Genomic DNA, 22,148 nt, shown 5'->3' with positions numbered 1-22,148 from the left:
CAGGAGCTAGAGCTTGCAGTGAGCTGAGATCATGCCACTGCACTCTAGCCTGGGTGACAGAGCAAGACTCCATCTCAAAAAAAAAAAAAATTTTGGTATATTGAGGAAAGAATATGTTCTAACTGATGTAACTTGAGATTTCTCATGAGATGCTATTGTCTGCCCCAAAAGAAAATTGTAAAATATTTTCCTCAGGTATATGCTGTTGATATTTGTGCATTTTGGAAAGATATTGTATATTTGGAAATCTTTAAATATAAAAATATTTTACATGCTAAAATTCTGAGAAAGTTACAAGAACCTTTAAAATCCTGAGTAGAATATAAAGAAACATATGAGAACTTTCCAGGTACAAAAGAAAACCAAAGGAAGAATCCAGAATGTAATTAAACTAAGAAGTGCTCTTCTTAGATATGGGTGAACACACAAATAAAAAATTTCTGTGGGTTGTCCAACTTGCCATTAGACAAATGAAAAAATAACAACATAAGGGAGGAAGGATAACATTAGGAGAAATACCTAATGTAAATGATAAGTTAATGGGTGCAGCAAACCAACATGGCACATGTATACATATGTAACAAACCGGCACATTGTGCACATGTACCCTAGAACTTAAAGTATTATTTTAAAAAATCACCCTAAAAAATAATAAAAATCCTTGTCTACAAAAAAAAAAAAAAAACATAAACTAACTGCAGACATTGCAAACGTAATATCTTTCACAAGTGAGAAACAAATTACAACTTATATTATCCACATTTATGGGACTTAAGTTTAAAATGTTTAATCCAAGACAATGGGGAAAACAGAAAATGTACTGATAATGTGAAAAGTACAAGAAGCTATAAGGGTGACAAGTCATATTTGTTTGTTTTTTGTGCGTGTGGGGGTTTTTTGTTTTGTTTTGCTTTTTTGTTTTTTGAGACGGAGTTTCGCTCTTGTCACACAGGCTGGAGTGCAATGGCACGACCTTGGCTCTCCACAACCTCTGCCTCCTGGGTTCAAGTGATTCTCCTGACTCAGCCTCCCAAGTAGCTGGGATTACAGGCACCCACCACCACGCCAAGCTAATTTTGTATTTTTAGTAGAGACAAGGTTTCTCCATGTTGGTCAGGCTGGTCTCCAATTCCCGACCTCAGGTGATTCACCCATCTCAGCCTCCCAAAGTGCTGGGATTACAGGTGTGAGCCACCACACCCAGCAACAAACCATATTTGAAAAACAGCCAGCCTTACCTCAGGCATCCCGCATCTGCTGATTCCTCCTTCCTGGTCACTGCATCCTTGGCTGGCATCAGAAAAATGACTACAAACTTCCTAGTACATGAGAAGATCTGGTTCAACAAGTTAAAATGTGACAATGCAGACAGGAGATTCTTCGAGCAGATGAACAAGCCTGTGGCCAGCACCTCCCTCCAGGAGAACAGCGCCAGCATGATCCTCCATGACATTGCGAGAGCCAGAAAGAATTTCCAGAAATCCCTGGCCAGAAGCTCAGGCCCCGGGGCCTCCAGCAGCCCCAGCGGAGACAATAGTGAGCTCATCTTTGAGATCACCAGTCTGGAATTGGAGAACCAGAGCCTGCGCAGGGTTGTGCAGGAGGTGCAGCATGCCATCTCCAAGCCGCAGGCCCCAAGTGCTGGAGAAGAGCTTGCCTGGCCACCACAGCCCTGCAGACCCAGCACGAGTCTCCCATGCGCCAAGTGGAGCCCCCAGCCAAGAAGCCAGCCAAACCAGCAGAGGATGACGAGGATGATGACATTGACCTGCAGGGGATAGGCCCCCAAATCTGGCCATAAATTGGCCCCAAAACTGGCCATAAACAAAATCTCTGCACTACTGTGACATGTTAGTGATGGGCATGACACCCATGCTGATGGTTGTGGGTTTACTGGAATGAGGACAAGAAACACCTGGCCCACCCAGGGTGGAAAATCCACTTAAAGGTGTTCCTGGACCACAAACAATAGCATGAGAGATCTGTGCCTTAAGGACATGTTCCTGCTGCAGATAACTAGCCAGAGCCCATCCCTTTGTTTCAGCCATCACTTTGTTTCCTGTTTTAGTTAATCTATGATCTATAGAAACAATGCTTATCACTGGCTTGCTGTCAATATATATGTGGGCAAAACTCTGTTCGAGGCTCTCAGCTCTGAAGGCTGTGAGTCCCCTGATTTACCACTCCACACACTATATTTCTGTGTGTGTCTCTAATTCCTCTAGTGCCACTGGGTTAGGGTCTCCCTGACCAAGCTGGTCTCGGAATTGACCTGTCTGGCAGTGACAATGAGGAGGAGGACAAGGAGGCAGTACTGCTGCAGGAGGAGCGGCTGCGGCAGTGCACAGAGAAAAAGGCCAAGAGGTCCATGATGGTGGCCAAGTCGTCCATCCTGCTGGATGTTAAGCCTTGGGATGATGAGACTAACATGGCCCAACTGGAGGCCTGTATGTGCTCCATCCAGCTGGACAGGCTGGTCTGGGGGGCCTCTAAGCTGGTGCCTGTGGGCTATGGTATCCAGAAGCTGCAGGTTCAGTGTGTGGTGGAGGGTGACAAGGTGGGGACAGGCTTGCTGGAGGAGGAGATCACCAAGTTTGAAGAGCACTTGCAGAGAGTTGACATTGCAGCTTTCAACAAGATCTGAAGACTGAGTGTGAGTGTGTGTGTGTGTGTGCATGCACGCGTGTGCTTGAGGCCCTGCCATGATTAAAAACTGAGACCAGCATATAAAAAAGAAGAAAAGAAAAAACAGCCAAATGTGAAGCAAACAATTGAAAATATAATCAGTGTACTTAATGTACAACATATGTGTGAAACATTAAATTAGTCTGAAATGATGAGAAGATTAGTGAACTAGAACACTAAGCAGTAATTAATTACTGTAAAGACAAAAGGAGAAAAGTTATATTAATAAAATCTAAAATATACATGTATGACAGGGAGAATGAGACATAATTACTTCTCAGCCTTTTGGCTAAAATCAAGTGAAAACCAGATATAAGTGCTTGAATTTAAACATGCAGTGTGCCAAAAAGAGAAAAAGAACAAAATTCATTCCTAAAATAAAAAAATAAATTATTTAAAACAGGCTGCATAACACCAAGGAGAAAACACTACAAATCTGTGAAAGGAATAAAGATAATTTACAAAAATGAAAGCAAAGTTTTCAAACCTTGTACAGAGCCAAAAATCAGAGAAATAAATGTTAAAGGAGCTGAGAGAAATTATCATTAAAGTTAGAAATGCACACTTACACTGCAATATTTTTAATATGAATGGGTAAATTAAAATATTTTCCAAAAAACCCACTGGTTTGGTTTTCAATAGGATTCTCCTAAAAGTATATCTAATAAAAATATTTTTTTATTATTATACTTTAAGTTCTAGGGTACATGTGCACAACGTGCAGGTTTGTTACATCTGTATACGTATGCCATGTTGGTGTGCTGCACCCATTAACTCGTCATTTACATTAGGTATATCTCCTAATGCTATCCCTCCCCCCTGCCCCCAATCCAAAAATATTTTTTGTATCTAAAGTTAAAGAAGAAAATGAAAAAGTACAAAAATTCATTTGGAAACTGGCATGTTCTTTCCTCAGGATTTTAGGTAACCGGCAATCTTTCACTCTCATACAACACTCTAGAGTTTAAAAAATATTTTTCTACATATCTTTTCTTTGATCTTTATATCCTGTGAGGCTCTGCAAAATAGGTGCTTGTGTCCCATTTTGCAATTTAAAAAGCTGAGGCTCAGACAAATGTCACAAAGAAAGTTTGGGACAGAACTGGGACTAGAACACATGACTTGCAAAGTAGTGCTCTTCTCATCCCTAAAGCAGTCATAGGGCTAGGAATACATTAAGACAACAAAAGATAGAGCACTGCTTACTACATTCAACCAAGGTGAGACCTGACCCACCCCAAAATGCTAAGCAGCTCCAGGGCCCAGTGGTAGAGAATTCAAAGTGGAGGGTGATGCTTACATCTGCATATCTGAGCTCCAATACAAACGCTTCCACTCAGCTATAGAATCACACTTTCTGAGCCTCAGCCTTCTCTGCTATGAAATGGCACTACAAAAGCCACCAAAAAGCTCAGGATGAGGGCCAAACAGCATCCTGGAAGCAGGAGTGCCTGGAGAGAGTAAAGTACTCATTGACTTTTGGTTTAAGCACATGGATAATATGCTGTGTTTCATTGTGTCTTTTCCGTGGTGTCTGGTTAATGACTGTAGATCCTGGGGTCCTCTGGTCAATCCTAATGCTATGTGATAGAGGCATGAATGGATATAGATGGGTGGATGGACAGGTGTGTGGATGCATGGACATGTGCTCAGAAGAGCAGAAAGAAGAAAACACGGAGTTAAAATGAGAATGAAAATATGATTGAAGGATCAGGATTGATGGAATACAGGCACAGTCTCCAGTCCCCTTGCCCTCACCAAGCCCTACCACCATCTGCCTTGGGTAACAGTGGCATATGCTGTATATGACATCGCTGGTCACCATGACACTGCTGCAGAGGTGCTGTAGATCTGAGGCTAATCATGGCTCATTAGGAATGTGCCAAGGGCCAGCAGAAAAATAACCCAACACAATGAAGCTGATGTGGACTGTCTTCTCATCTGCCATGGCTGCCTTGCCAGGCCCTAGACTATCCACCCCTGGCAGAGGGAATGCATGTCCATCCAGCAAAAATACCCAGACAGGGTCACAGGGAAAGATGAAGCTCTAAGTTTGCTGCAAATTGAGGCTTAAAGGTAAAGGAAGAGCAGGAACACTTTAGGTCTGGACCCAGTCCCTAGATGCGCAAGTTCATCATGGTTGGAGGCAGAATGGTTAAGTGAACAAGTGCACCCACCCACCCACCCACCTTCACTCCTCACCCTCTTGTTTTCCCATTGGGTCAAGCAGGACTAGAATGCATGTATGAATCTGCATGAGGGAGCACGCAGGGGAAGGAGAAGGGAAGGCTTTGAAATCACACTACAGTGAAGGAAAACTAGGTAAATGCACTGCCCTACACCTTCCAACCCTGCAAAGAAGCATACAATTCTGCAGCTGGAAGAGGTTAGCATGAGGCTGACAGATTCCAGGATCCCACAGTCTGGCATTTCAAAGTTCAGAATTTTAAACTCTTCAAGGATATGTGACCATCCAGGGTTCAGGCATAATAGATGATACTATTACTAGATGGTGACTATGTACATGGCACTGTTCTATTTTTTTTTTTCTAGAGATGGAGTTTCACTCTTGTTGCCCAAGCTGTAGTGCAATGGTGTGATCTTGGCTCACTGCAACCTCCACCTCCCAGGTCCAAGCAATTCTCTTGCCTCAGCCTCCCGAGTAGCTGGGATTACAGATGCATGCCACCACACTTGGATAATTTTTGTATTTTCAGTAGAGATGGGGTTTCGCCATGTTGGTCAGGATGGTCTCGAACTCCGGACCTCAGGTGATCCACCCGCTTTGGCCTCACAAATTGTTGAGATTACAGGCATGAGCCACAGCTCCCAGCCCATGGCAATGTTCTAAACATGTTGCAGCTATTAACTTATTTAAGAGACCCCCTCGAGGCAGGTGCTACTGTCCTTACTTTACAGAGGAAACTGAGCACAGAGAAGTAACTTGCCTACAGTCACAGAAATGGAAATAGCAGAGAAGCTGAGATGTGAACACGGAGTCTGTATATCTAGCCACAGTGCAAACCTGCTTAACTGCAGCATGAGCTTATGAGTCCAGGCTCTGATGGTGAGGCAGGTTACGTGGGTTTGGATCTTAGCTACTGTACTGTGGGGCAACATGGTCTTGATCAAGTTCCCTTCCTTTGTTTCAGTTTCCTCCTCTGTAAGATGGACATAATAGTATTATCTCCTAGGATTGGACCTGTCTTTAGGCTTAGCCTTTCTGGGTTTCTCTATTTTCTTCACACTCTGTGCACCATCCAGACCTACTTTAATGAGCTTCTACCCATCCCCCTCCAGGGCTCTGGTGAACTAATCTTTTCAGGGTATAAATGGCTGATAACAACTTCCTCAATTTCTATGGGGCCTAATCCATGAAGATGCCATCATCAGATGGCACCTGAGCCTGCTTCGCGAATGTGCATGCGCCAGTCTCAGGGCACCAGTGAGCCGCGGCTCACATCACAGCGAACACCACCTTTGCCTGGCGACTAGTCCCTGTGGCTTGGCAGAAAAGGAGTCCTCTGTGGAGGTGCGTCAGCGATAGACTCCAGTCTGTCTTCTCTGGGGGATCTACGGGATAGTCCTATGTTCCTAGGAGAGGGCAGTGGCGAGTCAGCCTGAAGAAACCTCAAGCGGAGCCCCAGGGATACACCGCAAAATCCCTAAAGATGGGGTCCCGCACCTTCACCTGCAAAAAAAGGTGCAGACTGATGACACAGAAGGTGCTTCCAACTCCATCCTCACATTCGCTTCATTACACAATCTGTCCACACCATGGCCCGGTGCCCAGGTGGGAGGACTCCAAAGTGCGGGGAACAGTTAGAAACAGTCGGAGTGCAAACTGCAGCCTTTCCAGCCAGCTCCTGATTTGGGGTTTCATTCCTAGAGCCCCTTGAATCCACCTCTAATTCGGCTCCCAGTCAAGCAGGTGCTTCACGTCGGGAGGCGGGCACTCTTCCATCTTCTGGGGATTTCATTCCCGGACGGAGAGTGTGAGCAGCAATAAGGTCAGATGGGGGTGAGGATACAAAGTCTGGTGAAATGTGGATTGGGTCCCGCATCTTCGCCTGCAAAAATGGTGCAGACAGATGACGCAAGAGGTGCTTCCAACTCCACTCCCGCATTCCCTTCATTGCACAAGCTGTCCACGCCATGACCCGGCGCCCAGGTGGGAGGACTCCAACGTGCGGGGAACAGTTGGAGTGCAAACCCGGGCCATTCTGGCCAGCTCATGATTTGGGCTTTCATTCCTGGAGCCACATGAAAGTGGGATAGATTGATGCTGGGTGAGATGTGGTCTCCACACTGGCATCCTCTTATCGTGACTTCCATGTTCCTCATGGGCCTAGGGTTTCCTGGGTCTGGCTCAAAGTCTTCCACAGTAAACGTTTCCCGGATCACGGAGGACGACCCTCATGGGGATCCATTGCACGAGTGTTTTCTTCTAAACACTGTCATGTTTTAATGACTGGGCCGCTGTGATACTTTCGGAGCGGTAAATTCCCGTTATATCCACCAACAAGGAAACTCTTGTTCTCCCACTTCTGTCGGAGGGCTGCGTGACTCCTGTAGGATGAGAAGTAGGCAGCCATGTCTGGCTTTTGACTGGTAATCTAGGCCCTGTTTCATTTCATCTGCGTGTCCTTTCTAATTGTGAAGGTCTTTCATTGGGCTGTTGCTGGGTGGGACAGCCTCTGTATACGGTATTTGGCTGCCACGGATTTCAGGAAGCAACAGGGACTTGGAGTAGGCTGGCTGCACTCTAGGTTGTGGATAGTGATCTCCTTGTGGGGGCTGGGGTTGTTTGCACTTTGAGGAGGCTCTCGGGTTTTCTGGCAGGAATCCTTGAACGGGAGGCTTGGGCTCCAGCACAAGCCCTCTTGTCCTCCCAGGCTAGCCTTGATTTTCCTTAGCTTTCATGGGGGGTCCACAATGCCCCTCAACAACACTCCTGGACACCCTTTTCAGGATTGCAGTCCCCCCATATGGCCTCTGAGACACTCTCTCAACCTCATCTGCCCCCATGGGATGCCAGTTCCAAGTGTGAGACCTCTGCTCCACCTTGGACTTGCCTTTATCGTGGTTCCTACCTTTTCCAGATAGCGGTGCTGAGAAGCAGAAGTCCCTTGGAGGCCCAGGATGAAGGGAAGCAGTGAGCTCAAGGGCCTGGCATTCTTCTGCTGACACCCTCCTCTGGGATCTCAGGTATGATTCTATCACCCGGATACCCCTCAACATCTCACCAGACTGTATACCCATCCTTCTGGGACCTGATTCCTGCACACAGCCTCTTTGGGGAAAGGAGTCAGAAGAGCAGTTTCCAGCGCCCACCTTACAGTCTCGAAACGCCTCCTCCTCCAGCGGGATGAACCACGGAGATGCCCCAAAGAGGCTGTAAGGTCGAGACTTTTAGGGTCCCACAGTGGGTTGTCGCAGGCAGCCTTTTTCTTTAGATCAGACCGGCTATGCCCGTACTATTTTCCCCTGCTTAGGCAGACTGACATCCCTGACAGCTGGGAGCCTGAGCCTGCCTCGCGAATGCACATACGCCAGTCGCGGGGCACCCCGCAAGAATGGTGAGCTGTGGCTCTCGTCACAGTGAACGCCACCGTTGCCTGGCCATGGGTCCCTGCGGCTTGGAGAACCAGTAGACCTCTGTGGACGTGTGTCGCCGTTGGACTCTCACCTGTCTTCTCTGAGAGATCCACGGGATAGTCCCGCGATCCTAGAATTGGGCATGGCCGACCCAGGGTGAAGAAACCTCAAGCGGACTCCCAGGGATGCAGATCGAAATCCCTAAGGATCCCAGGGGACCCGCAGGATGTGTCAGGCATGGCTAGGCGGTGTGGGGGTGAGTGTATTTGATAGTTGCCCCCTGGTGATTTCTAGGTAAACCCTGCCTGTGTTCCCCGGGGCTGCTCTCTCCCCGGAGGGACTTCCTGGTGGAGCAGAACCAGGTTGCCTCAGAATGTGCTGGGTTGTGTATTTCTGTGGGAGCGTTGCGAGTGTTTGATGTCTGTGTGTGTGTATGTCTGTGTGTGTGTTTCTGTGTGTGCCTGGAAGTGGGGTTGGTTAAAGGATCCGGCTTGCACACTGGAGCGCTTGTTCTTTCGAGTCGGTCAATCTGCTTGTGTGCCTCTCTGCGTGCCTCTGCTTTGGCTGTGGGGCTTCTTGTTTCTTCTTTTCCCCGTGGTTCCTGAAACTTTTGTGAAGTGGGGAGCAGACTGAGACCCGCAGGGGTACAAATCACTTTTCCCTGCAAAGGAGCCTCTCTTCTAGAAATAACAGAAGCATACCACACCTGAGAAAAGACACTTTCCAGGCACTCATTGTCCTGAGGCCAACCCTGGGCCAGCTCATAGGAGTCCTGTTTGCAGGGCTCCTTGAATCCAATCGAATTCGGTTCCCAGCAAAGAGCTTCAGGTCTTAAGGCGGGCGCTCCTCCATCGTCTTGATATTTCACTTCGGGTGGGAGAGTGTGAGCCTCAATAATACGGGTGAGGATATAGTCTGGTAAGGTATGGGTGGGGTCCTGAACCTTCACCTTCAGAAGAGAAGCAGACAGATGGCACAGGAGCTGTTTCCAACTGGATCTCCACATTCTCTTCATTGCACAACCTGTCCACAACATAGCTCGGTTCCGAATAAGGAGGACCCCAAAGTGCCGGGAACCATTGGAACCCAAACTGTGGCCATTCTGGCCAGCACCTCCCTTGGACCTTCACTCCCAGAGCCACATAGCAGTGAGATGGATGACTGATGCTACCTGGGCTTTTGATTCCACTCTGGCCTTCTCTTTTCCTGACTTCCATGCTCCTCATGGGCCTACAGTTTCCTAGGTCTGGCTCAAAGTCTTCCACAGTAAACATTTCCCACTTCACAGAGGACGACACTTACGGAGATGCATTGCATGAATGTTTCCTTCTAAACACTGTCAGGTTTTAAGGACTGGGCAGCTGTGATAGTTTTGGAACCGTGGATTCCCGTTATATCCGCCAACAAGGAAACTTCTGCTCTCCCTATTCCATTGGAGGGCTGCATGATTCGTATAGGATGAGAAGTAGCCAACCGTGTCTGGCTTTTACTTGATAATGGAGGCTCTGTTTTATTTCATCTGCATGTCCTTTTACATTGTGGACAGGGTCTTTCAATGGGCTGTTGCTGAGTGGGCCTTCCTTTTCTCAGGGATCTTCTTGGCAGCCACGGTTTTCAAGGATCAAAAGGGACTGCGGTTCGGCTGGCTGCAGGCCAGGTTGTGGGTAGTGATCTAGTTGTCGGGGCTGGGTTGGTTTGCACTTTGCAGGAGGCTCTTGTTTCCATGGGCAGCAATCTCTCAGCGTGGCTTGGACTCCAGCATGGGCCTTCCCGTGCTCCCAGGTGAGCCTTGATTTTCATTTGCTTTCATGGACGGTCCACAGTGTCCCTCATCAGCACTCCTAGATACACTTATCAGGCTTGCAATCTCCCCCAGACGGCTTCTGAGACAGTCTGTTGATGTCATTTACCCCCGTGGGATGCCAGTTCCAGGCCTGAGACCTCTGCTCCACCTTGGACTTGCCTTGGACATGGTTCCTGCCCTTCCCAGACAGCCGTGCTGAGAAGCGGGGGTCCCTGGGAGGCCCAGGATGAAGGCAGGCAGTGAGCCTAAGGGCCCATCAATTTTCTGCTGACACCCTCCTCTGGCGTTTTAGCTAAAATTTCATCTCTCAGAGACCTCTCAACCACTCACCAGACTGTATCCCCAGCCCCATGGGACCCACCTCCTGCACACAGCCTCTTTCGGGAATTGAATCAGAAGAGTAGTTTCCAGCGCCCACCTCAGAGTCTCAACGCGCCTCCTCCTCCAGCAGGATCGACCACGGAGACGCCCCAAAGAGGCTGTACGGTCGAGACTTTTAGGGTCCCTCAGTGTTTGTCGCAGGCAGCCTTTTGCCCGAGACCAGGCCGGCTCTGCTTGTACCATTTTCCTCTGCTTAGGCAGGCTGACAGCCCTGACAGCCAGGTGCCCCAGCCTGCCTCGCGAATGCGCATGCGCCAGTCGCAGGGCACTTGGCGCGAGCGGTGAGCCCTGGCTCGCATCACAACGAAAGCCACCTTTGTCTGGTGACGAGTCTCTGCGGCTTGGCGGAGCAGGAGACCTCTGTGAACGTGAGTCGGTGTTGGACTCACGCCTGTCTTCACTGGGGAATCCACTGGATAGTCCCGCGTTCCTAGAAGTGGTCAGTGCCGACCCAGCCTCAAGAAACTTCAAGCGGAGCCCCGGGGATGCAGCACGAAATCACTAAGGATTTCAAAGGATTCTCAGGTTGCTTCAGGCCTGCCTAGACCGTGTGGGGTTGAGTCTCTTTGAAAGTTTCCCTTCTGTGATTTCTAGGTGCAGCCTGCCTGTGTTCCCCGGGGCTGCTCTCTCCCGGGAGGATCTTTTTGGTGGAACAGAACCGCGCAGCCTCAGCAGCTGCTGGACTGTGTGTTTCTTTGGGACTGTTACGAGTGTTGGATGTCTGCGTGTGAGGGTATGTGTGTGTGTGTGTTTCTGAGTGTGCGTGTAATTGGGGTCTGGTGAAAGGATGTTTCTCACCCACTGGAGCGCTTGTTTGAGTCGGCTGACCTTCTGGTGCGCCTCTCTTTGTGGCTCTGCTTGGGTGGCGGGGCTGCGTGTTTTTCATTTTCCTCGTGGTTCCTGAAACCACGGTGAAGTAGGGGGCTGGCTGACACCCACAGAAGTTCAAATCCAATTTTCCTCAAAGGAACCTCTCTTCTAGAAATCAGAGGAGCAAACCACTCACAAGAACAGACACCTCCCAGGACATCCTTTTCCTGAGGCTAACAGTGGGCCAAATCAAAGGAGTCCTGTCCTCAGGGCCCCTTGAATCCACTTTGAATTCTGTTCCCAGCAGAGAAGGGGCTTCGAGGTAATGAGGCAGGCACTCCTCCATCGTCTTGGGATTCCATTCCGGGTCGGAGAGTGTGAGGAGCAATAAGGACGGATACAGGTGAGGATACAATCTGGTGTATCTGACTGGATGAGATTCCGAACTTCCACCTTCAGGAGAGGTGCAGACAGATGTTATAGAAGGTGCTTCCAACTCCATCGCCACATTCCCTTCATTGTGGAAGCTGTCCACACCATCTCCCGCTTCAGAAAAAGGAGGACTTCAACGTGCAGTGAACTGTTGGAGCACAAACTGTGGCCTTTCTGGCCGGCTCCCCCCTTGGGCTTTCATTCCTGGAGCCACATGGCAGTGGGATGGATGATTGATGCTGCCTGGGCATTGGCTTCCCCTCTGGCCTTCTCTTTTCCTGACTTCATGCTCCTCATGGGCCGAGGGTTTCCTGGGTCTTGCTCAAGGTCTTCCACAGTAAATGTTTCCCATTTCACAGAGGACAACCCTCATGGGGGTCCATTTCATGAGTGTTTTCTTCTAAACACTGTCACATTTAGTGACTGGGCAGCTGTGATACTTTTGGAACCGTGGATTCCCGTTATTTCTGCTAACAAGGAAACTTGTTCTCTCTATTCCATTGGAGTGCTGCATGATTCCTGTAGGAATCAGCAGTTCTGGATTTTGCCTGGTAATCTAGGCTGTGTTTCATTTCACCTGCATGTCCTTTTTCATTGAGAAACGGGTCTTTCATAGGGCCAGGTCTGAGTGGGACTTCCTGTCACCACGGATCTTCTTGGCTGCCAGGATTTCAGTGTTCAAAAAAGACTGCTTTTCGGCTGGCTGCAGGCCAGGTTGTGGGTAGTGATCTCATTGTGGGGGCTGGAGTGGTTTGCACTTGGCAGGAGGCTCTTCGGTCCACTGGCAGCAATCCTTCAACGTGGCTTGGATTCCAGCACAGGACGATTATGCTCCCAGGCGAGACTTGATTTTTCTTTGCTTTCATGGGGGATCGACAGTGCCCCTCAACAGCACTCCAGAACACCATTTTCAGGCTTGTAGTAATCCCCAGATGGCCTCTAAACCTCATCTGCCCCCGTAGTTTTCCAGTTTCAGGTGTGAGACCTCTGCTCCACCTTGGACTTGCCTTTGACATGGTTCCTGCCTTTCTCAGAGAGCCATGCTGAGAAGCAGGAGCCACTGAGAGGCCCAGGGTATAGGGAGACAGTGACCTCAAGGGCCTGGCAGTTTCCCGCTGACACCCCCCTCAGGCGTTTTAGCTAGGACTACATCACCCAGAGACCCCTCAATAACTAACCAGACTGTATTCCCAGCCCCATGGGACCAGATTCCAGCACAATGCCTCTTTCAGGAATGGAATCAGAAGAGCAGTTTCCAGCGCCCACCTCACAGTCTGGAAGTGCCTCTTCCTCCAGTGGGACCGACCACGGAGACGGCCCGAGGAGGCCCTATGGTCAAGACTTTTAGTGTCCCTCAGTGGTTGTCACAGGCAGCCTTTTTCCCGAGACCAGGCTGGCGCTGCCTCACCATTTTCCTCTGCTTAGGCAGGTTGACAGCCCTGACAGCCAGGTGCCCCAGCCTGCCTCACGAATGCACACGAGCCAGTCGTGGGGCACCAGGCGAGAGCGGTGAGCCGTCTCTCGCGTCACAGTGAAGGCCATGGTTCCCTGGTGACGGGTACCTGCGGCTTGGCGGAACAGAAGACCTCTGTGGAGGTGAGTCACCATTGGACTCTAGCCTGTCTTCTCTGAGGGATCCATGGGATAGTCCCACGATCCTAGATGTGGGCATGGCCGATCCAGCCTGAAGAAACGTCAAGCAGAGCCCCAGGGATACAGCCCGAAATTCCTAAGGATCCCAAAGGATCTGCAGGATGCTTCAGGCCTGCCTAGACGGTGTGGGGGTGAGTCTCCTTGAAAGTTGCCCCACTGTGATTTCTAGGTACAGCCTGCCTGTGTTCCCCAGGGCTGCTCTCTCCCCGGAGGGGCTTTTTGGCAGAGCAGAACCGTGCAGCCTCAGAAGTTGCTGAACTGTGTGTTTCTGTGGGAGTGTTGTGAGTGTTAGATGTCTGCGTGTGTGTGTCTGTGTGTGTGTGTTTCTGTGTGTGCGTGTAAGTGGCGCCTGCTGAAAGGATGTGGCTCACGCACTGAAAAGTTTGTTCTTTCCAGTCGGTCGACCTTTTGTGCGCCTCTGTGTGGTGCCGCTTGGGCTGCGAGGCTGCCTGTTTTTTGTTTTCTCCGCGGTTCCTAAAACCGCGGTGAAGAGTGGGGCTGGGTGAGTGAGATACGCAGGAATCCAAATCACTTTTCCCTGCAATGGAGCCACTCTTCTAGAAAATAAGAGGAGCACACCACATCCAAGAACAGACACCTCCCAGGGCCTCATTTATCTGAGGCCAAACCTGGGCCAAAGCATAAGAGTCCTGTCCGCAGGGCCCCTTGAGTCCACTTCGAATTCAATTACCAAAAGAACAGGAGCTTCAGGTCGTGAGGCCGGCACTCCACCATTGTCTTGGGATTTCATTCCGGGTCAGAGAGTGTGAGCAGCAATAAAGTCGGATATGGCTGAGGATAAAATCTGGTGAGGCAGAGCTGACCTGATGAGGTGTGAATAGGGTCCGGAACCTTCTCCTTCAGGAGAGGTGCAGACAGATGTCACAGAAGGTGCTTCCAACTCCATCCTCGCGTTCCCTTCATTGCACAATCTTTGTACACCATAGCCCGCTTCAGAGGAAGGAGGAACCAACATTCAGGGAACCATTGGAGCACAAACTGTGGCCTTTCTGGCCTGCTCTCCCTTTGGACTTACATTCCTGGAGCCACATGGCAGTGGGATGGACGATTGATGCTGCGTGGGCTTTAGCTTCCACACTGGCCTTATCTTTTCCTGACTTCCATGCTTCTCGTGGGCCTGGGGTTTCCATGGTCTGGCTCAAAATCTTCCACAGTTCACGGAGGATGACCCTCATGGAAATCCATTGCATGAATGTTTCCTTCTAAACACTGTCACGTTTTAAGGACTGGGCAGCTGTGATACTTTTGGAAACATGGATTCCCGTTATTTCCACCACCAACAACAAAAAACTCTTGTTTTCCCTATTCCATCGGAGGGTTGCACGATTCCTATAGGATGAGAAGTAGCTAGCCATGTCTGGCTTTTGCCCAGTAATCGAGGTTGTGTTTCATTTCATCTGAACATCCTTTGTCATTGTGGAGAGGGTCTTTCATTTCACTGGGTGGTACTTCCTCTTGCCAGGGATCTTCTTGGCTTCCAGAGATTTCAGGGATGAAAAGGGACTGCAGTTCGGCTGGCTGCAGGCCCGGTTGTGGGTAGTGATCTAGTTGTGAGGACTGAGGTGGTTTGCATTTTGCAGGAGGCTCTTTGGTCCACTGGCAGGAATCCCTCAGTGTGGGTTGGACTCCAGCACGGGTTCTCTCATACTCCCAGGCAAGCCTTGATTTTTCTTTGCTTTCATGAGGGTCCACAGTGCTTCTCAACAGCACTCCTGCACATCCTTTTCAGGTTTGCAATCGCCCCCAGACAGCTTCTGAGACACTCTCTCAACCTCATCTGCCCCCGTGGGATGCCAGTTCCAGGCGTGAGACCTCTGCTCCACCTTGGACTTGCCTTTGACATGGTTCTGCCTTTCCCAGAGAGCCGTGCTGAGAAGCAGGAGTCCCTGGGAGGCCCACGATGAAGGGAGGCAGTGAGCTCAAGGGCCCTGCAATCTTCCGCTGACACCATCCTCTGTAGTTTTAACTAGGATTCTATCTCCCAGGGACCCCTCAGCAACTCACAAGACTGTATTCCCAGCCCCATGGGACCCAATTCCTGCACACAGCCTCTTTTGGCAACGGAATCAGAAGACGAGTTTCCAGTACCCACCTCACAGTCTCGAATCGCCTCCTCCTCCAGCGGGACACGACCACGGAGATGGCCAGAAGAGGCCCTATGGTCGAGACTTTTAGGGTCCCGCAGTGTTTGTCGCAGGCAGCTTTTATCCCAAGATCAGGCCGGCTCTGCCTGCACTGTTTTCCTCTGCTGAGGCAGGCTGACGGCCCTGACAACCTGTCGCCCGAGTGCGCCTCGCGAATGCGCATGCGCCAGTAGCGGGGCGCCACGCGCGAGCCCTGAGCTACGTCTGGCGTCACAGTGAACGCCACTGTTGCCTGGCGACGGGTCCCTGCGTCATGGCGGAGAAGGGGACCTCTGTCGACGTGCATCGCCGTTGGACCCTCGCCTGTCTTCTCTGAAGAATCCATGGGATAGTCCCGCGATCCTAGAAGGCTGGGGCGACCCAACCTGAAGAAACCTCAAGCGGAGCCCAAGGGATACAACGCAAAATTCCTAAGGATCCGCAGAATGCTTCAGGCCTGCCTAGACGGTGTGGGTGTGAGTGTCCTTGAAACTTGCCCCCCTGTGATTTCTAGGTACAGCCTGCTTGTGTTCTCCGGGGCTTTTCTCTCCCCGGAGGGGCTTTCTGGTAGAGCAGAACGGCCCAGCCTCAGAAGTTGCTGGGCTGTGTGTTTCCGTGGGAGTGTTGCGAGTGTTGGATGTCTGCGTGTGTGTGTGTGTCGGTGTGGGTGTGTGTGTGTTTCTGTGTGTGCATTTAAGTGGCGTCTGCTGAAAGGATGTGGCTCACGTGGCTCACGCACTGCAACGCTTGTTTTTTTTGAGTCGGCTGACCTTTGGTGAACCTGTGTGGCTCCGCTTGGGCTGCGGGGCGGCGTGTTTGTTTTTCCCATGTTTCCTGAAACTGTGGTGAAGTGAGGGGACTGGCTGAGACACCAGGGGTTCAAATCACCTTTCCCTGCAATGGAGCCACTCTTGTAGAAATAAGAGGAGCACACTACACTCAAGAAGGAACACCTCCCAAGGCCTCATTGTCCTAAGGACAACCTGGGCCAAAGCATAGGAGTCCTGTCCGCAGGGCCTATTGAATTCACTTCGAAATCCGTTCCCAGGAGAGCAGGAACTTCAGATGGGGAGGCGAGCACTCCTCCATTGTCTTGGTATTTCATTCCGGTCGGAGAGTGTGAGCAGCAATAAGGTCGGTACGGGTGAGAATACAATCTGGTGAGGTGTGGATGGGATCCCGAACCTTCCCCTTCAGGAGAGGTGCAGACAAATGTCACAGAAGGTACTTCCAACTCTAGTCCTGCATTCCCTTCATTGCAGAAGCTTTGCACACCGTAGCCCGATTCCAGGGAAGGAGGAATCCAACATTTGGGGAACCGTTGGAGCCCAAACTGTGGCCTTTCTGGCCGGCTCTTCCTTTGGACTTTCATTCCCGGAGCCACATGGCAGTGGGATGGATGACTGATGCTTCGTAAACTTTAACTTCCACTCTGGCCTTCTCTTTTCCTGACTTCTATGCTTCTCCTGGGCCTAGGGTTTCCATGGTCTGGCTCAAAATCTTCCACAGTAAACATTTCCAGGTCACAGAGGATGGCCTTCATTGAAATCCATTGCACGACTCATTCCTTCACTGTCACGTTTTAATGACTGGGAAGCTGCGATACTGTTGGAACCGTGGATTCCAGTTATTTCCACCAACATGGAAACTCTTGTTTTCTCTATTCCATCAAAGGGCTGCATGATTCCTATAGTATAAGAAGCAGGCAGCCATGTCTGGCTTTTGCCTGGTAATCTAGGCTGTGTTTCATTTCATCTGCACATCCTTCGTCATTGTGGAGAGAGTATTTCATTGGGCTGTTGCTGGGTGGTACTTCCTCTCACCATGGATGTAGTTGGCTGCCAGGGATTTCAGAGTCAAAAGAGACTGCAGTTCAGCTGGCTGCAGGCCAGATTGTGGGTAGTGATCTCGTTGTGGGGACTGGGGTGGTTTGCATTTTGCAGGAAGCTCTTGGGTGCACTAGCAGAAATCCCTCAAAGTGGCTTGGACTGTAACACGGGCCCTCTCGTTCTCCCAGGCAATACTTGATTTTCCTTTGCTTTTGTGAAGCGTCTACAGTGCCCCTCAACAGCACTCCTGGACATGTTTTTCAGGCTTGAAATCGCCCTTAGACAGCCTCTGAGACACTTTCTCAACCTCACCTGCCCTGGCGGGATGCCAACTCCAGGTGTCAGACCTCTGCTCCACCTTGGACTAGCTTTTGTCATGGTTCCTGCCTTTCCCAGACGACCGTGCTGAGAAGCAGGAGCCCCTGTGAGGCCCAGGATGAAGGAAGACAAGTGAGCTTAAGGACACAGGAATCTTCCACTAACACCATCATCCAGAATTTTAACTAAAATTCCATCTCAAAGAGACCTCTCAAAAACTCACAAGACTGTATCTCCAGCCCAATGGGACCCGATTCCTACACACAGCCTTTTTCAGGAGTGGAATAAGAAACACACTTTCCATGGCCCAACTCACAGTCTCAAAGCCTGTCCTCCTCCAGCAGGACAGGGCCACGGAGACAAACTGAGGAAGCCTTATGGTGAGCAACGTTGGGGTCCCGCAGTACTTGTAGCAGGCAGCCTATTTCCTGAGACCAGGCAGGCTCTGCCTGCACCATTTTCCTTGCTTAGGTAGGCTGAAAACCCTGACAGCCTGGTGACTGACCCTGCCTCATTCATGCACCAGTGGCGGGGCACCAGGAGCAAGTAGTGAGCGCGGGCTCGAGTCACAGTGAATGTCTTCGTTACTTCTCGACAAGTCTCTGACTCTTGTTGAAGAGGGGGATCTCTGTGATATGCGTCGGATTTGGACTTCCAGTTGTCTCCTCTGGGGATCCATGGGATACTCCCACAATCCAGGATACAATAGAGGCAGACCATTCTGAGGAGATGTCAAGGTAAGGCCAAGGGATACATCGCGAAATCCCTAAAAATCCAAAAAGATCGGCAGGATGTTTCAGGCATGCCTAGAAGGAGTGGGGGTGAGTCTCCTTGAAAGTTGCACCTCTGGCCGGGCGCGGTGGCTCACGCTTGTAATCCCAGCACTTTGGGAGGCCGAGGCGGGCGGATCACGAGGTCAGGAGATCGAGACCACGGTGAAACCCCGTCTCTACTAAAAATACAAAAAATTAGCCGGGCGTGGTGGAGGGCGCCTGTAGTCCCAGCTTCTCGGAGAGGCTGAGGCAGGAAAATGGCGTGAACCCGGGAGGCGGAGCTTGCAGTGAGCCGAGATTGCGCCACTGCACTCCAGCCTGGGCGACAGAGCAAGACTCCGTCTCAAAAAACAAAAAAAATAGAAAGTTGCACCTCTGTGATTTCTGACTACAGCACGCTTGTACACCCTGGGGCTGCCCTCTCCCATGAGGGGCTTCCTGTCGAAGCAGAACCGCACTGCCTCAGAAGCTGACAGGCTGGGTGTTTCTACAGGAGTGTTGGGAGAGTTGGCTGCCCGCGTGTGATGGTGGCTGTGTGTGTGTGTGTGACTGTGTGCCTCTATGTGGGGTCAACTGAAAGGAATATGGCTAAAGCAATGCAGCACTCTTTTTTTTTTTCGAGTCGCCACACTTTCTGGAAGCCTCACTGTGCGAAAGGGCTTGGGCTGGGGGCTCCGTGGCTTTTACTTTTTCTGTGGTTACTGAATCCGCTATAAACTGGCGGGGTAGCTGAGATGCGACGGGGCCCAAAACAAATCCCGATGCAAAGCAGCAACTCTTCTAGAAAGCGGAGGAGCACACTACACATAAGAACAGAAACCTCCAAGTGCCTCCTTTCCCGATTGCAAAACCAGGGTCAGACCCTAGCAGTCCTGTGCGCAGGGCTCCTTGAATCCACCTCGAATTCGGTTCCCAGCCGAACAGACACTTCACTTCGTGAGGCGGGAACTCCTCCGTCGTCTCGGGATTTCGTTCCGGGGACGGAGAGTGTGAGTGGCAGTTAGGTCAGATGGGGTGAGGATGCAATCTGATGAGGTGTGGATGGGGTCCCGCACCTTCACCTGCTAAGCAGGTGGGGACAAATGATACAGAAAGTGCTTCCCACTCCAACCCCGCATTCACTTCGTCGCACAAGCCGTCCACACCATGGCCCGGTGCCCAGCTGGGAGGACTCCAACGTGCCGGGAAACAGTTGGATTGCAAACCCTGGCCATTCTCGCCAGCTACCGATTTCGGCTGTCATTCCCGGAGCCACAGGGGAGTGGGATGGACTGAGGCTGGGTGGGATGTGGCCCGCACACCGGCCTCCTCTTTTTCTGACTTCCGTGTTTTTCTTGGGCCTAGGGTTTCCTGGGTCTGGATCAAAGGCTTCCACAGGAAACGTTTCCCTGTTCACGGAGGATGACCCTCATGGGGACCATGGCATGAGGGTTTCCTTCTAAACACTGTCACGGTTTCAGCACTAGGCTGCTGTGATTCTTTGGGAGGGTAAATTCTCGTTACATCCGCCAACAAGGAAACTCTGGTTCTCCCACTTCTATCGGAGTGCTCCATGATTCCTGTAGGATGAGAAGCTGGCAACCGTGTCTGGCTTTTTTCAGCTAATCCAAGCTCTGTTTCGTTTCATGTGCACATCCATCGTCTTTGTGGAGGGGCTGTTGGTGGGTGGGACTTCCTTTCGCCCCAGATCTTTTGGCTGCCAGGGACTTCATGGGGCACAAGGGAATTGGAATAGGCTGACGTCACTCCAGGTCTTGGTTCCTGGTGTCTTTGTGGGGGTGGGGTTGTTTGCGCCCTGCGGGATGCTCTTGGGTCCTCTGGCAAGGATCCCTGAACTTGACTTGGACTCCAGCCCAGACCCCTTCGTTCTCCCAGGCGAGTCTTGATTTTCTTGCGCTTTCACGGGGGATCCACCGTGCCCGTCAGCAGCACTCGTGGACACCCATTTCAGTCTTGCAGTCCCCGCAGACGGCCTCTGAGACACTCTCTGATCCTCACGTGTCCCCGTGGGATGCCAGTTCCGGGGGTGAGACCTCTTCTCCACGGTGTCCTTCCCTTTGTCGTGGTTCCTGCTTCTCCCGGACTGCCCGTGGGTGCTGAGAAGCGGGAGCCCCTCAACGGCCAGGGATGAAGGGAGGCCTTGAGCTCAAGGGCCCCGCAGTCTTCCGCGGACACCCTTCTCTGGGGTCGCAGGTATGAATCCATCACCCGGAGATCCCTCAACAACTCACCAGACTACATCCCCAACCCCCTGGGACCCGATTCCTGCACACAGCCTTTTTCGGGATGGGGGTCCCAAGAGCAGTTTTCAGCGGCCACCTCACGGTCTCCAATCGCCTCTTCCTCCAGCGGAGCCGAACACGGAGGGGGCCCCCGGAGGCCCTGAGGTCGAGACTTTTATAGTCCCGCAATGGTAGTGTCAGGCAGCCCTTTTCCTCAGACCAGGCCGGCTCTGCCTGCAGCATTGTCCTTGCTTAGGCAGACTGACAGCCCCGACAGCCTGGCGCCCGAGGCAGCCTCACGAAAGCGCATGCGCCAGTGGCAGGGCACCAGGCGCCAGTGGTGAGCGTTGGCTTGCTTCACAGTGAACGCCTTCGTTGCCTGGCAACAAGTCCCTGCCGCTTAGCGGAGAGGGGGAGCTCTGTGAGGGGCTCTCGCCTGTCTTCTCTGGGGGGATCCTCGGGATATTCCCAGGACATAGGACAGGGCAGGGGCGAGCCAGCCTGAGGAAACGTCAAGGGAAGGCCCAGGGATACACCGCGAAAGCCCTAAGGATCCCAAAGGATCCGCGGGAGGCGTCAGGCCTGAATAGACGGAGTGGGGGTGAGTCTCCTTAAACGTTGCCCCCCTGTGATTTCTGACTACAGCAGGGCTGTGTTCCCCGGGGCTGCCCTCTCCCGGGAGGGGCTTCCTGGCGGAGCAGAACCGCGCTGTCTCAGAAGCTACCGGGCTGTGTGTTTCCGCGGGAGTGTTGCGAGTGTTAGCTGCCGGCGTGTGTATGCGGCTGTGTGTGTGTGTGTGTCTGTGTGTGTGTGCGCGCGCGTGTGTGTGTGTCTGTGTGTGGATGTCTCTCTGTGTGTGTGTCTGTGTGTGGATGTTTCTCTGTGTGTGTGTCTGTGTGTGGGTGTCTGTGTGGGTGAAGGTGGCGTCCGCTGAAAGGTATATGGCTCAAGCACTGCAGCGCTCGCTGTTTTTTTTCGGAGTGGACCGACCTTGTGGTCCTCCTCTCTGTGCGGCTCTGCTTGGGCTGCGGGGCTCGGGGTCCTGTACTTTTTCCGTGGTTCCTGAATCTGCGGTTAATTGGGGGGCTGGCTGAGACGCTCAGGAGCCCAAATCACCACCCCCTGCTGAGCAGCAACTCTTCTAGAAAGAAGAGGAGTTCAGTACCCCCAAGAACGGAAACCTCCGAGTGCCTCCTTTCCCGATGGCCAAACCAGGGCCAGACCCTGGCAGTCCTGTGCGCAGTGCTCCTAGAATCCACCTCGAATTCGTTTCGCAGCCGAGCAGGCGCTTCACTTCGTGAGGCGGGAACTCCTCCGTCGTCTCGGGATTTCATTCCGGGGACGGAGAGTGTGAGCGGCAGTTAGGTCAGATGGGGTGAGGATGCAATCTGATGAGGTGTGGATGGGGTCCCGCACCTTCAGCTGCTAAGCAGGTGGTGACAGATGACACAGAAGGTGCTTCCCACTCCACCCCCGCATTCACTTCGTCGCACAAGCCG

General features: G+C 51.4%; 1 pseudogene; it reads left to right on the top strand.

Annotated features, from left to right (window-relative positions):
- The first annotated feature begins 1,124 nt into the window (after window positions 1-1,124).
- LOC129489865 (elongation factor 1-delta-like) lies at window positions 1,125-3,431 on the top strand (annotated as a pseudogene).
- Window positions 3,432-22,148: the final 18,717 nt, after the last annotated feature.

Source organism: Symphalangus syndactylus, chromosome 9 (genome assembly GCF_028878055.3).
Source record: "Symphalangus syndactylus isolate Jambi chromosome 9, NHGRI_mSymSyn1-v2.1_pri, whole genome shotgun sequence".
In the NCBI taxonomy this organism is placed as follows: Eukaryota; Metazoa; Chordata; class Mammalia; order Primates; family Hylobatidae; genus Symphalangus; species Symphalangus syndactylus.
This window is presented reverse-complemented; position numbering and strand designations above follow the sequence as displayed.